Source organism: Bubalus bubalis, chromosome 3 (genome assembly GCF_019923935.1).
Source record: "Bubalus bubalis isolate 160015118507 breed Murrah chromosome 3, NDDB_SH_1, whole genome shotgun sequence".
Classification (NCBI taxonomy): domain Eukaryota; kingdom Metazoa; phylum Chordata; class Mammalia; order Artiodactyla; family Bovidae; genus Bubalus; species Bubalus bubalis.
This window is the reverse complement of record NC_059159.1, coordinates 47,203,438-47,215,026: the sequence shown is the minus strand read 5'-3', so window position 1 is coordinate 47,215,026 and position 11,589 is coordinate 47,203,438.

The following is an 11,589-nucleotide window of genomic DNA, read 5'->3' as shown; positions in this document are numbered from 1 at the left end:
ACTGTGTGTGTGTGTGTGTGTGTGTCTTCAAATAGGATAAACATGAGCATTGTCTGGGAGTTTTCCTCAGCCTACCTGGAGGGGTAGGCCGTAGGTGTCTAAGGAATCATGTCAGCGTGTCTCGTTGTTGTTTAGTTCTAAGTTGAGCCCAACTCTTTGCGACCCCATGGACTGTAGCCCACCAGGCTCCACTGTCCATGGGATTTTCTCAGGCAAGAATACTGGAGTGGGTTGCCATGTCTTCCTCCATGGGATCTTCCTGACCCAAGGATCGAACCCGTGTCTCCTGCATGGCAGGCAGATTCTTTATCACTCAGCCACCTGGGAAGACTGAGAAGTGTCTCATGGAAAGCAAATTAATAAGAGAAAGTAGCCACTGACTCTGTAGGAGGGGGTAGGGACTCATTACAAACTAATTTTTGGTTATCCAAAAATTGATTGAGGGTAAGGAAGAGCTCAGAGACCCTCGTGTGATTGTCTTCCTTATTTCCTGCTTGCAAGCAGTTATTAAACACCACTTGTTTAATAATTTCTTCATGATATCATTATCCTATCTGATGAGGAAAGAGGAGAGAAGCTTGTATGGGAAGTGTCAAGGTCAGTTGTCCATGCAAAGTCAGGAGAAGTCAAATGGAACAACCTCTTAACTGGGTAGGTAACTAGCATGCAGTTCATACCTGACCTCAACTTTCACCAGGACCCACATTTCTGTGGGCTTCCCAGGTGGTGCTAGTGGTAAAGGACCCCTCTGCCGATGCAGGAGACATAAGGGTCGCAGGTTCGATCCTTACATCTGGAAGATTCCTTGGAGGAGGGCATGGCAACCCATTTCAGTATTCTTTCTTGGAGAATCCCCATGGACAGAGGAGCCTGGAGGGCTACCGCCCATAGGGTCGCAAAGAGTCAAACACTATTGAAGCAACTTAGTACATGTTTTTGTAGACAATGAAATTAAGGAGAACTTATTCAAAAGCCCTCGAAGTTAGGATTTTCTGGTCAAATAACCCCAGCTGAGATTCTCTGGGTGCATAGCTTCCTGCTGAACACAGGGACTCTGATTCCACTGAAGTCTTCCTTGGGTGCTGGGGTCACAATGAACAGGCTTGAGGGGCAGGCCTTCACCTTCCTCAGGAACAAGGTTCAGAGCAGGTCCCAGTACCCCTTCTTCCCAGGTCAGAAAAGGGTCTCCATTCTAGCATTTCAAAGGAGCAGCATCAGCATCAGAAATAAGGGAATTCACCCAGTGTTCATTTACTCATGAATTCTCATACTGACAAGCCCCTCCCAGGTCCTTCACGCTGGGGTACAGCTTCCAACAAGCCAGACAGGGTCTCTGTACTGGGGTTGGGGGTGGGTCTATGCAACAGATAATTCAAAAGGAGACGAGATTAATTTCCTGACAATGATGGGCCCAGAGAAGAGAAGGGAGCATCTGATGGCATCATAGTGGGGTGGAGGGTGGAGACAGGAGGCCAGCCATGGCCTCTCCCATCAGGTGACTTATGAGAAGAAGCCAGCCTGGGGGAAATTTCTCTAGGCTGAAGGTAATGCAAAAGCAAAACTCCAGACACCAGTTTGGCATGCCTGATACAGAGGAAGAGCTCCCGGGACATGGCTGGGTCTGGGTGGGGTCCCTGATCTGCGCTCCATAACCCTGTAAGGGCAGAGAGCCTCCAAGCCCCCGACCGTAGAGATTCAGCTGCAGAGGGGTAGGAGGGGGAAGGCAGTCGCAATCTGCATTTTAACATGCTGGGTGATTCTCATTCACCTGGCCCTGTCAAGCCCCTGCTCCAGCAGATGGTAACATGGGGTTAATGACCAGAATCCCAGATTCAAACTCATTTTTATCCCATTAACTAGGAATTTGTGACCTGGTCAGGGCTTGTGTCAAACTGCAGCAGCAGAGGAAGCTGACACACAGGCGTGTGTGCTAAGTCGCTTCGGTTGTGGGTTGTGTTTGACTCTGCGACCCTATGGACTGTAGCCCGCCAGGGTCCTCTATCCATAGGATTCTCCAGGCAAGAATACTGGAGTGGGTTGCCATGCCCTCCTCCAGGGGATCTTCCCAGCTCAGGGATCGAACCCGCATCTCTTATGTCTCCTGCATAGGCAGGCAGGTTCTTTACCACTAGCGCCATAGGGAGGAGGCCTCCACAATGATTTAACACAAATGCAAACAGCGCAGAGGTGTTATGTGGTTTTCCAATGGCCACACAGCAGGCTGGATCCATTCCAGAGCTCAGATCAACTGGCTGCTGAGCCCCTAAAGTCCACTCTGTGTGCCCTGGCCTTTGCAGTTTTTACCTGGTAAAGGAAAAAAAAATAGAGCAACTATAAATAAAATCTCAATAAGCTACACTTAGGCCCAGCTTTGCTTAATACCCCTGCCTGGAATACCCTTCATGACAAATTATTTGCTAAGTGTACACTGAAGTAACTAAATGGGAATAGTTGTTGTGTGAGGTGTTTATTTATAAACCAATAGCAGAAAAACACTTTGGTTTATAATAATTGATCTTTAAGCTTTCTTTAGAGGAATGAACTGCCAGGAAAAAAAAGTTGTGTACTGAGGCCCCTCCGAGTTTGAAATAATAATTAATAACGCCATCTGTATAATAGAAAGAAATGCATCTTTTTTAAAATTAGGGAATGGTGGTGGCAGCAACTTGTATCCAGCACATGTTAAGCATTCAAGCTGATTATAGATCTCAGCTTGCTAACCTTGCCTGTCAGTATTTGCAGGACGCTGGAGGCAGGGACCTGCACTTTGTAACCTCACATTCCTTGGGCTGTAGGCTCTGGAGAGGCCCCAGGTTTCCCAGGATTAGAAGAGGGTCCCCCCTCCTTGCATCTCAGAAAAGCATCCTCAGTGTCAAAGAAAGTGAATTCATCCATGTGTTCATTTATTCACTCATAAGTGAATAAATTTACCACAGCAAAAATCTGGGCCCATTGTCTACTGGGGAATTAGATTATTTTATTTGCAAATGAATTTGTCTGGAAATGTTTTTAGTGTTTAATCCTGCACTTAATATTTTGCATGCATCAAAAAGACCATTACACAAAATTAAGGCAGAGTCTGAAAATCTGGGCCAAATGGACTCAATCTAAACCCATTCCTCATAAATTCCTACACATACTACAGTGCGTTGTAAATCTGATTGGGGAGGGAAATCCTTAACCAACTGAACACCACAGAAACCTTTTTAAGGATCCTGGACTATCTGATGTTTGTATATAAACCAGACTGCTAATTGCAAATGAGTCTTATCCATTAAAGAGGGTCTTTAACAAGAGCCATGTAGCAACATTCAATTAGCCATCAAGTTGAATTGCTATATATGCCAGGAAACTGTGCAGTGTTGCTTCTTGAAGGATATTCTGTAACTTAGATATTTCATATTTGAAGCTGGAGCCATGATACTCTACACTATTGAGATCTTGTGGAAGCATTTTTATTGGGGTTGGAAAATGTATCTTTTCAGATTCAGACATTCCCGAGTTTGACTATCAGCTCTGTCCCTTGAGAGCTGTGAGACCTTGGGCAAGGTAGCTCTCCTCTGGGTACGAGGCCTTCTCATTTGTAAAATGGGCTTGGGAGTACCACTCTCTCACTGTGATTGATAATATCCACACAGTGTTAGGTATAGACCCAAGTGCTCTGTGATGAAATCCACCATCAGGGTCATTCTCGCCTGACCCTCCCATCCTACCCACAAAGGCCTAAGCCATCTGGGAAAACTTTGGTCAAGAGCCACTTCAGAAGACCTTGAGAGGATCCTGAGGGCACGGAGAGGAAACAGAACAGAGCGAGGAGTATGTTTGACGCTGACCAGGCCGGATCTCTCTCACTTCGATCTACTGGTAGGAATGGTGATACCTTCAGGTATGTAGTATTCTAAAAGGGCTTCCCAGGTGGTGCAGGAGTAAAGAATCCGCCTGCCAATGCAGGAGATGCAGGAGACTCGGGTTTGACCCCTGGGTCCAGAAGATCCCTTGGAGTAGGAAATGGCAACCCACTCTAGTACTCTTGCCTGGAAAATTTCATGGACAGAGAAGCCTGGTGGGCTACCATCCATGGGTTCACAAAGACTCGGACACAACTTTTTAACTAAGCACGCATATACATGTAGTGTTCTGGGGAAAATGGCATTTTCAAGAGCTCTTAATGTTTCCCCAAGCACCTGGAAGGGAACACCAATCTGGGAAGAACCTTCCCTGAATAATCATCAAGAAACTGTTGCTAAGTGTGTAAATCACATCATAGACTTCATAAGCTGTATTTCATTTCATTTGCACAAGAGATACTATGAGGGAGCCATTATAATCCTCACCATTTAGGAGGTGGGGAGACTGAAGTTCAGAAAGTTTTAGTAACTTTCCCAAAGTTATGGAGCAATAAGGGGCGTAGTAGATTGGAGATTCAAATTCAGGGCTATCCTGAATGACTCTGCCACATTGAGCTGACTTGTTGTGTTTGTAGTGGTCAAAACACACCAGCGGGGACTCCAACAGGTGAACAGGTTTAAATGGGAGAGAGGGTAATTAGAACAACTTGGAGATCTTTTTCCATACACATGAGAAAGCGTGTCGGGGGTGTGAACTGAGGGAAAATATGATCCTGGGAAAAGAAGAGGCTTCAAGGGGAGAGGCAGATCTGAGCTGGGGGAAAGGGAGTGAAAGGCAGTGCAGGTAAGAGTGGGGGTGGGAGGAACGAGGTGGGGAGGGGGGAAGCTGTCTTGTGGCTGGGCCTTGCTAGACCAGGAGCTCATTTCTCTCACTCTCCGCTGTAGAGAAAGGACCAGGTGTACTCCACTGGGACTTGTGTCACTCTGCCTGACGTTGGAGGATGTCACTGAGAAGACATGACTGCTGGTTGACCCAATTGGCTGGACCCAGGCAACGAGAGGCTCCTAACCCATGTCCTGTCCTTGGAAAGTACACTTCGCCCACCATTTAACACCAGGTGCTAATTCAAGGGTACAGCCTTGAGAGAGTAAGTTGGCGTGACTCAACCCAGTTAAGGGTTCTATATAAACTTTTAAGATTTGGCAGGCAGGAGGGGAGGTATACTGACTTTGCAGCCCACCAAGACAAGCCTTGTACGCAAGTTCCCTAGTTTGTTAAACCTGCCAATTGCCTCTCTCCTTGGTCTCTCCTTGCCCTCCATGTATGGGAGTTGTTTGAGAACCAACAATTGGCAAGCCAGCCAGGAGACCAGACAAACGGGTCTTGGAAAAGAGGTATCCCTGGGGGAAATCTGGACACCCAGGAAGTGCCAGCTGTTCTAATGTGCTTGCCTGACGAACTGCATGTAGTGCCCTTGTGACAAAGAAGAGGAACGGACGACTGGTCCCTACTGTGAACAGCTCAGCTGGCCTCTGAGGCTCACACAAGGAGTGGCTGAAGCTCAAGTTAGAGAGTTGGGGAGGAGCTGAAGTCAGAGAAGGACATTTAGGCATCTACAGTTCCCTTTAGGGCTGCAGACAGGGTGTGAGGATAGAATCATAAGTTGGAGATGTAGTGTGCCATTTAGCAAAGCTAGGAGGGCACGGGCTGCTGCAGATTAAGGTCTGAGTTCTTGTGACAAAGCCTGATTAGCTAAGAGGCAGAATCCCTGGGAAAACAGAAAGATATAAGGGGAGGATGTTACCATGATTGACAATGAACCTGAGTCCTCAGACCCCTAATGCAAAGGAAAAATTTAAATAGTAATTACCCTAGACTTCTGACAATAGAAAAATGGGCCCCAAAACTCCTAGGAGAAAGCCTGCCTTCTTTCTCTGTCCCTTGAAGTTGTAAATCTCATCATGTATTTGAAATGTAAACGCTGTGCACAATTGCCTTAGACTAAAAAAAAAAAAGAAAAGAAAGCGGAAGAGGTTTTTAAGAATACAGACTGCTATAGAAAAGCCCCTTGCCCAAAATCTAGTCCACAGCGTCAATAAGATTGTCAAGGGCAAATACAAATTTGAAAAGTCTTCTCCACAAATATTAGGAAAATACTTTAGCCATCTGAGAGGGTAGCCTTATCTTGTTGTGTCTGCTGCTGCTGCTAAGTCGCTTCAGTCGTGTCCGACTCTGTGCGACCCCATAGACGGCAACCCCCCAGGGTCCCCCGTCCCTGGGATTCTCCAGGCAAGAACACTGGAGTGGGTTGCCATTTCCTTCTCCAATGCATGAAAGTGAAAAGTGAAAGTGAAGTTGCTCAGTCGTGTCCGACGACCCTCAGCGACCCCATGGACTGCAGCTTTCCAGGCTCCTCCATCCATGGGATTTTCCAGGCAAGAGTACTGGAGTGGGGTGCCATTGTCTTCTCAAGTTCTGTCTGCTAGAGACACCATTTGGATTCAACTGTTACTTATAAACTGGTGAATTTTACATTGTTGAGCCATGGCTAAAGTTTGGGAATGAAAACTTTAGGGTCTCTGTGTCTGCCTGTATGTTGACATATGTCTATGGATAAACATTATATATATATGTAATGCTTTGTACTTCTGGGGTGTATTGCCAAAATTAATTTGTAAAAGAGTTCTGCTTAATTGGCTTAAACAAAAATAAACTTTAATATCAATAGTATGCTTATGTAAAACTAAAACTTAACTTTCTTTCATCTACTGGAAGAACAAAGTTTTCCTGGACTAATGTGAGGATAAGATTAATAGAATTTTGAAAGGTTTCTTTCCCTTTTAAATAAGCTGCCTAGAAATCAAAGGTTCTGTGTTTTATCAAAAATATTTTTCTGTGCCTCATGTTGTCTTTATTATATCTTTGATTACTTAAGCTGAATTTTCTCTATTAAAACAGCAAAGTGTTTTTCATTATTTTGTTTTTTACAATTCTGTAACTTTCTGCAATTACCTTTGAAGTCTTTAATTGTCACTTTGGTTAAATGGATAACTAAGTATTTTTTCACAGGGACCTATGATCCTATTTAATACAACATTTTAAAATCTTTTGACCTTTTTGGCAAATTTCCTAAAAAAAAAAAATCAAACTTTAAGTGAATTATTATTAACCTTGAACTAACTTTGAGATTTTCCAGATGGCCCCTGGAATATCTCAAAAGGTGTGCTCTTTCTCCCTATGAAATTAAACTAATTATGCTTTAAAAAATATGTTCAATTACAATAAGAAGCACTGTCAAATAAGTAATGCTTAACTTTCTTTAAAAGTCTGATATGTTCTGGCATAATGTTATTAGTCATAATTTTAAAATGTATGCCACAGAAATAAATTTTCTTGTCAATTGCATTATAACAAACTCTCGCCAAACTTTTATTTATTTATTTTTATTATTTTTTACTTTACTATATTGTATTGGTTTTGCCATACATCAACATGCATCCGCCATGGGTGTACACGTGCTCCCCATCCTGAACCCTCCTCCCACCTCCCTCCCCATACCATCCCTCTGGATCATCCCAGTGCACCAGCCCCAAGCATCCAGTATCGTGCATCGAACCTGGACTGGCAATTAATTTCTTATATGATATTATACATGTTTTAATGCCATTCTCCCAAATCATCCCCCCCTCCCTCTCCCACAGAGTCCAAAAGACTGTTCTATACATCTGTGTCTCTTTTGCTGTATCGCATACAGGGTTGTCATTACCATCTTTCTAAATTCCATATATATGTGTTAGTATACTGTATTGGTGTTTTTCTTTCTGGCTTACTTCACTCTGTATAATAGGCTCCAGTTTCATCCACCTCATTAGAACTGATTTAAATGTATTCTTTTTAATGGCTGAGCAATACTCCATTGTGTATATGTACCACAGCTTTCTTATCCATTCATCTACTGATGGACATCTAGGTTGCTTCCATGTCCTGGCTATTATAAACAGTGCTGCAATCTAGTCAAACTTTTAACAGTGGCCATTTTTTAAGTCTTGCGTCATTCACAATTGCTGTTTTACTCAGATGCTTTTGCAGAAGTGTTAACGTAAATATGTTTCATTTTATTTGTATTTGGCCAAGCTGTGGGATCTTAATTTCCTGACCGGGGCTCAGACCCATGTCCCTGTGGTGGAAGCATGGATTCCTAATCACTGGACCACCAGAGAATTCCCAAATGTTATCATTTGAAAGAAGATTCATTGAAGACTCTGGTCAGTACAGGTTTCTGATAACTAAGATCAGTTTGTCCTCCCGAGGAAGGGCAACCATGGACCTTTCAAGGACCTTCCCCAAGGCTACTGCACAGCTCACTATGCGTCATGGATGATACCCCAGGACCCGTCCCTGTTTCCCTTCCCCACGCCAGTCAAACGGGCCCATCATGTTGCTGATACAATGCTAACATGTGGAGACTTGCCTCTGCACTAAGCCCTCTGCAGGCTTGGCTCGAACATCTATAAGGAGAGTCTGGGCAGTGAGTCCACAAAAAAAAAAAAAAAAAAAAAATTCAGGGCCCAGGCACTGCCATGAGGTTTTGGGGACTAGTTTGGTCAGTAAGACTTGTGTTGTCTCAGAAGCTGTGTTTGACCATGGGCAAGCCTATCCAACTTCTAAGAACATGAAAGAGGCACCATTCAGCCTTTGTAGGGATTTGGGGGTTTTATTCCCCCATCTGTCTCTTATACCGCCTGGTAAGGTGTGGGGCTGGGGATCAGAGTAGTGAGCTGCCTTTGAGAAGATGAAGCAACAGGTGAAGCAGATGTAAGTTCTGGGCCTCTCCCAAGCAGGGCCACCATCTGGTGTGTCTGGGCCTCCGAGAAGTATGGTTGGGTGCAGCGGCAAGCATAGCAGAGGAGAGAGAACCTTTAGAATTTTGGTCCCAGCTCTGGGAGGGGCTTCCCAGGTGGCTCAGTGGTAAAGAATCTGCCTGCCAATGTAGGAGTTCGATCCCTGGGGTGGGAAGATCCCCTGGAGAAGTAAATGGCAGCCCACTCCAGTATTCTTGCCTGGGAAATTGCATGAACAGAGGAGCCTGGGGGGATTGCAAAAAGTCAGACATGACTTAGCAACTAAACAATGACAAGTGGGAGGGAGCAGAAAGCTGATATACCCCACAGAGTACTGGGTCCTAGTGGGATATACGGAGCTCCTCAGGGTAGAGTCTCATAAAGGAACAGCACATCCTGGTAAGAACATCCCTTTCTATCAAGGGGTAGGTCGACAATATGTTCCATCCACACACCTCTGTCTTGGCTCAAACCCCCACTTTGACTAAGTGTCACAAACGTATTTATAGCAGGGGGGCCCCCCATCCACCAGCCCACTGCCTCTAGAAAGGTGAGTGTCCCAGGCCCTGTAGAGAAGGTACATTCCCCAAATGCCCCTGCCAGTATTCCTGTGGTCTGTAGAGAGGGAGTGGGAGAAAGTCCCTCTGATGCCTTGGATATAGACACCTGGACACAGGAATGAACCTCAGTAGCCAGAGGGCAGGACTCCAAGTGATTTGGCTGGTGACCACTTATGAGGCCTGGCTGATAACCCTTTCACTGACAGTTGGCCTGTTCTAAAGGGCTGTTCTGGGACTTTCATGCAAGTTCAGTGGCTAAGACTCCGAGATTCTGCTGCAGAGGTTGTGGGTTAGATCCCTCCTTGGGGAACTAAGAATTTCCCAGGCTGGGCAGCCCTAGTCAAAAAAAAAAAATTTTTTTTAAGGGGTCTGTTATAAGGCCTGGACAATGGGAAGCTGAGACTGGATGATCACAGATAAGCCCTTGTGGAGTCAGGATAGGTGGAAAGATATTTGGGTTCACCTGTTAGAGACGGAGGCAATGCTCACTGTTTTCACATCTCAGCTCACATGCCCCGGCAATTAGGAAGCTGACGCTCTAGCCTGGGTATAAGCCGTGGCAAGAGACCCTTCAGTGGCTACAGCTGATGACCCTATGCATCCCATGGGAGGTGTGGGCATGTGGTGCTTGGGCAGGAGGCTGTGTTGCCAAGGACACCAGGTGGCCCCTGATAGTGACTCGGTTAATGTGGTAACAGCATGTCCTGTGTGTTCTAAACAATGCTCAAGGCAGCTACCAGGGGAGGGTGGTGGGGCTGTCCACTGGCGTATCTACTGCTGAGAGATTGGCAAATTGATTATTATTTGCCTCCTCCTGCTGAGTGAGGGTTCTCAATATGCCCTGGTTTGTGTGGACACTGAGTCTGGCTTAACCCAAGCTATCCCCTGGGACTGTGCAAGCCAGGCTGCCACCCCTGGGGTGCTTAGAAAGGCTGAGCACCATGGATGGATACTGTCATCGAACAGATAATGATGGGGGTCACATTGCAAAGGTCATGATGTACAAGATGGGGCAAAAAAAAAAAATGACAGTGACCGAAGTTTCCTTCTTCCTTATAGACTGTAAGCAGCAGGGGAGGTAAAAAGGAAAACTGGGATATGAAAGCAGCAGATTAAACTACTAGCAGGTAAAGCCACCTTGGCCAGGTAGGGGCCTATGGCCCTGTATGCCGGGCACCTGATCCTGTAAACGTGTGGAAATGGTGGGAGACAAACACTGCCTGGACTCTCACTGTGGATCAGCCTGCAGTGCAGTTGAGAACACCAAGCCCCGCCAGGCCTGGGAGAGGCTTCATCCACTGGAATTTGCCATGGGACATCCCCCTGGGATGGGTGAGTGGCTCTGCACCCTTGGTTGAGGAGGAGTCTCCACAGGGATCCCACCGTCCTGCTGCAACCTGGGCCTGTGGAAACCAGCTAGACCTGAGGTTGAACATGCGCCTTTGAGGGGAGAAGGTGCAGTCCTGGCCTGGCCTGTCTCACCCCCAGTTCATCTCTTCACACCCAACGGTGCTGCGTCCCCCAGCCAAGAAGTACGGCGTACCCAACCAGGTCAAGTTCCTGAAGCTGCCGCCTTCCTCTCCTCGAGGCCAGGGGGACACCTTCTGATTCCCATGGTGCCATCATTTGATCGCCGTCTTTGTCCCCCCCATTGGCCTGCTGCTGCTGTTGCTAAGTTGCTTCAGTCATGTCCGACTCTGTGCGACCCCATAGATGGAAGCCCACCAGGCTCCCCCGTCCCTGGGATTCTCCAGGCAAGAACACTGGAGTGGGTTGCCACTTCCTTCTCCAATGCATGAAAGTGAAAAGTGAAAGGGAAGTCGCTCAGTCGTGTCCGACTCTTAGCGACCCCATGGACTGCAGCCTACCAGGCTCCTCCATCCATGGGATTTTCCAGGCAAGAGTACTGGAGTGGGGTGCCATTGCCTTCTCCGAAGCCCTGACTGAAAGCCAACAAAGCCTGTCCTTCCTGAACCCTGACATTCTCAATTAGAAAAGCTCTCCTCCAACATAGGATGGCCTTGGACAACGTCGCTGCCTGGCAGGAGACACATGGGCCATTAGCCAAGCAGAATGTTGTGCATTCATACCTGGTGAGTCTTCTGTCTGCTAATCTGTTATTTTTATTAAATAACACAAGGACACAAATGGAGGCCCTGAATGATCCTACCCTCAGCCTATCGTTGCTGTTGTTCAGTTGCTCAGTTGTGTCTGACTCTTTGTGACCTCGTGGACTGCAGCACACCGGGCTTCCCTGTCCTTCACTATCTCCCTGAGTTTGCTCAAACTCCTGCCCTTTGAATCAGTGATGCCATCCAACCATCTCATCCTCTGTCATC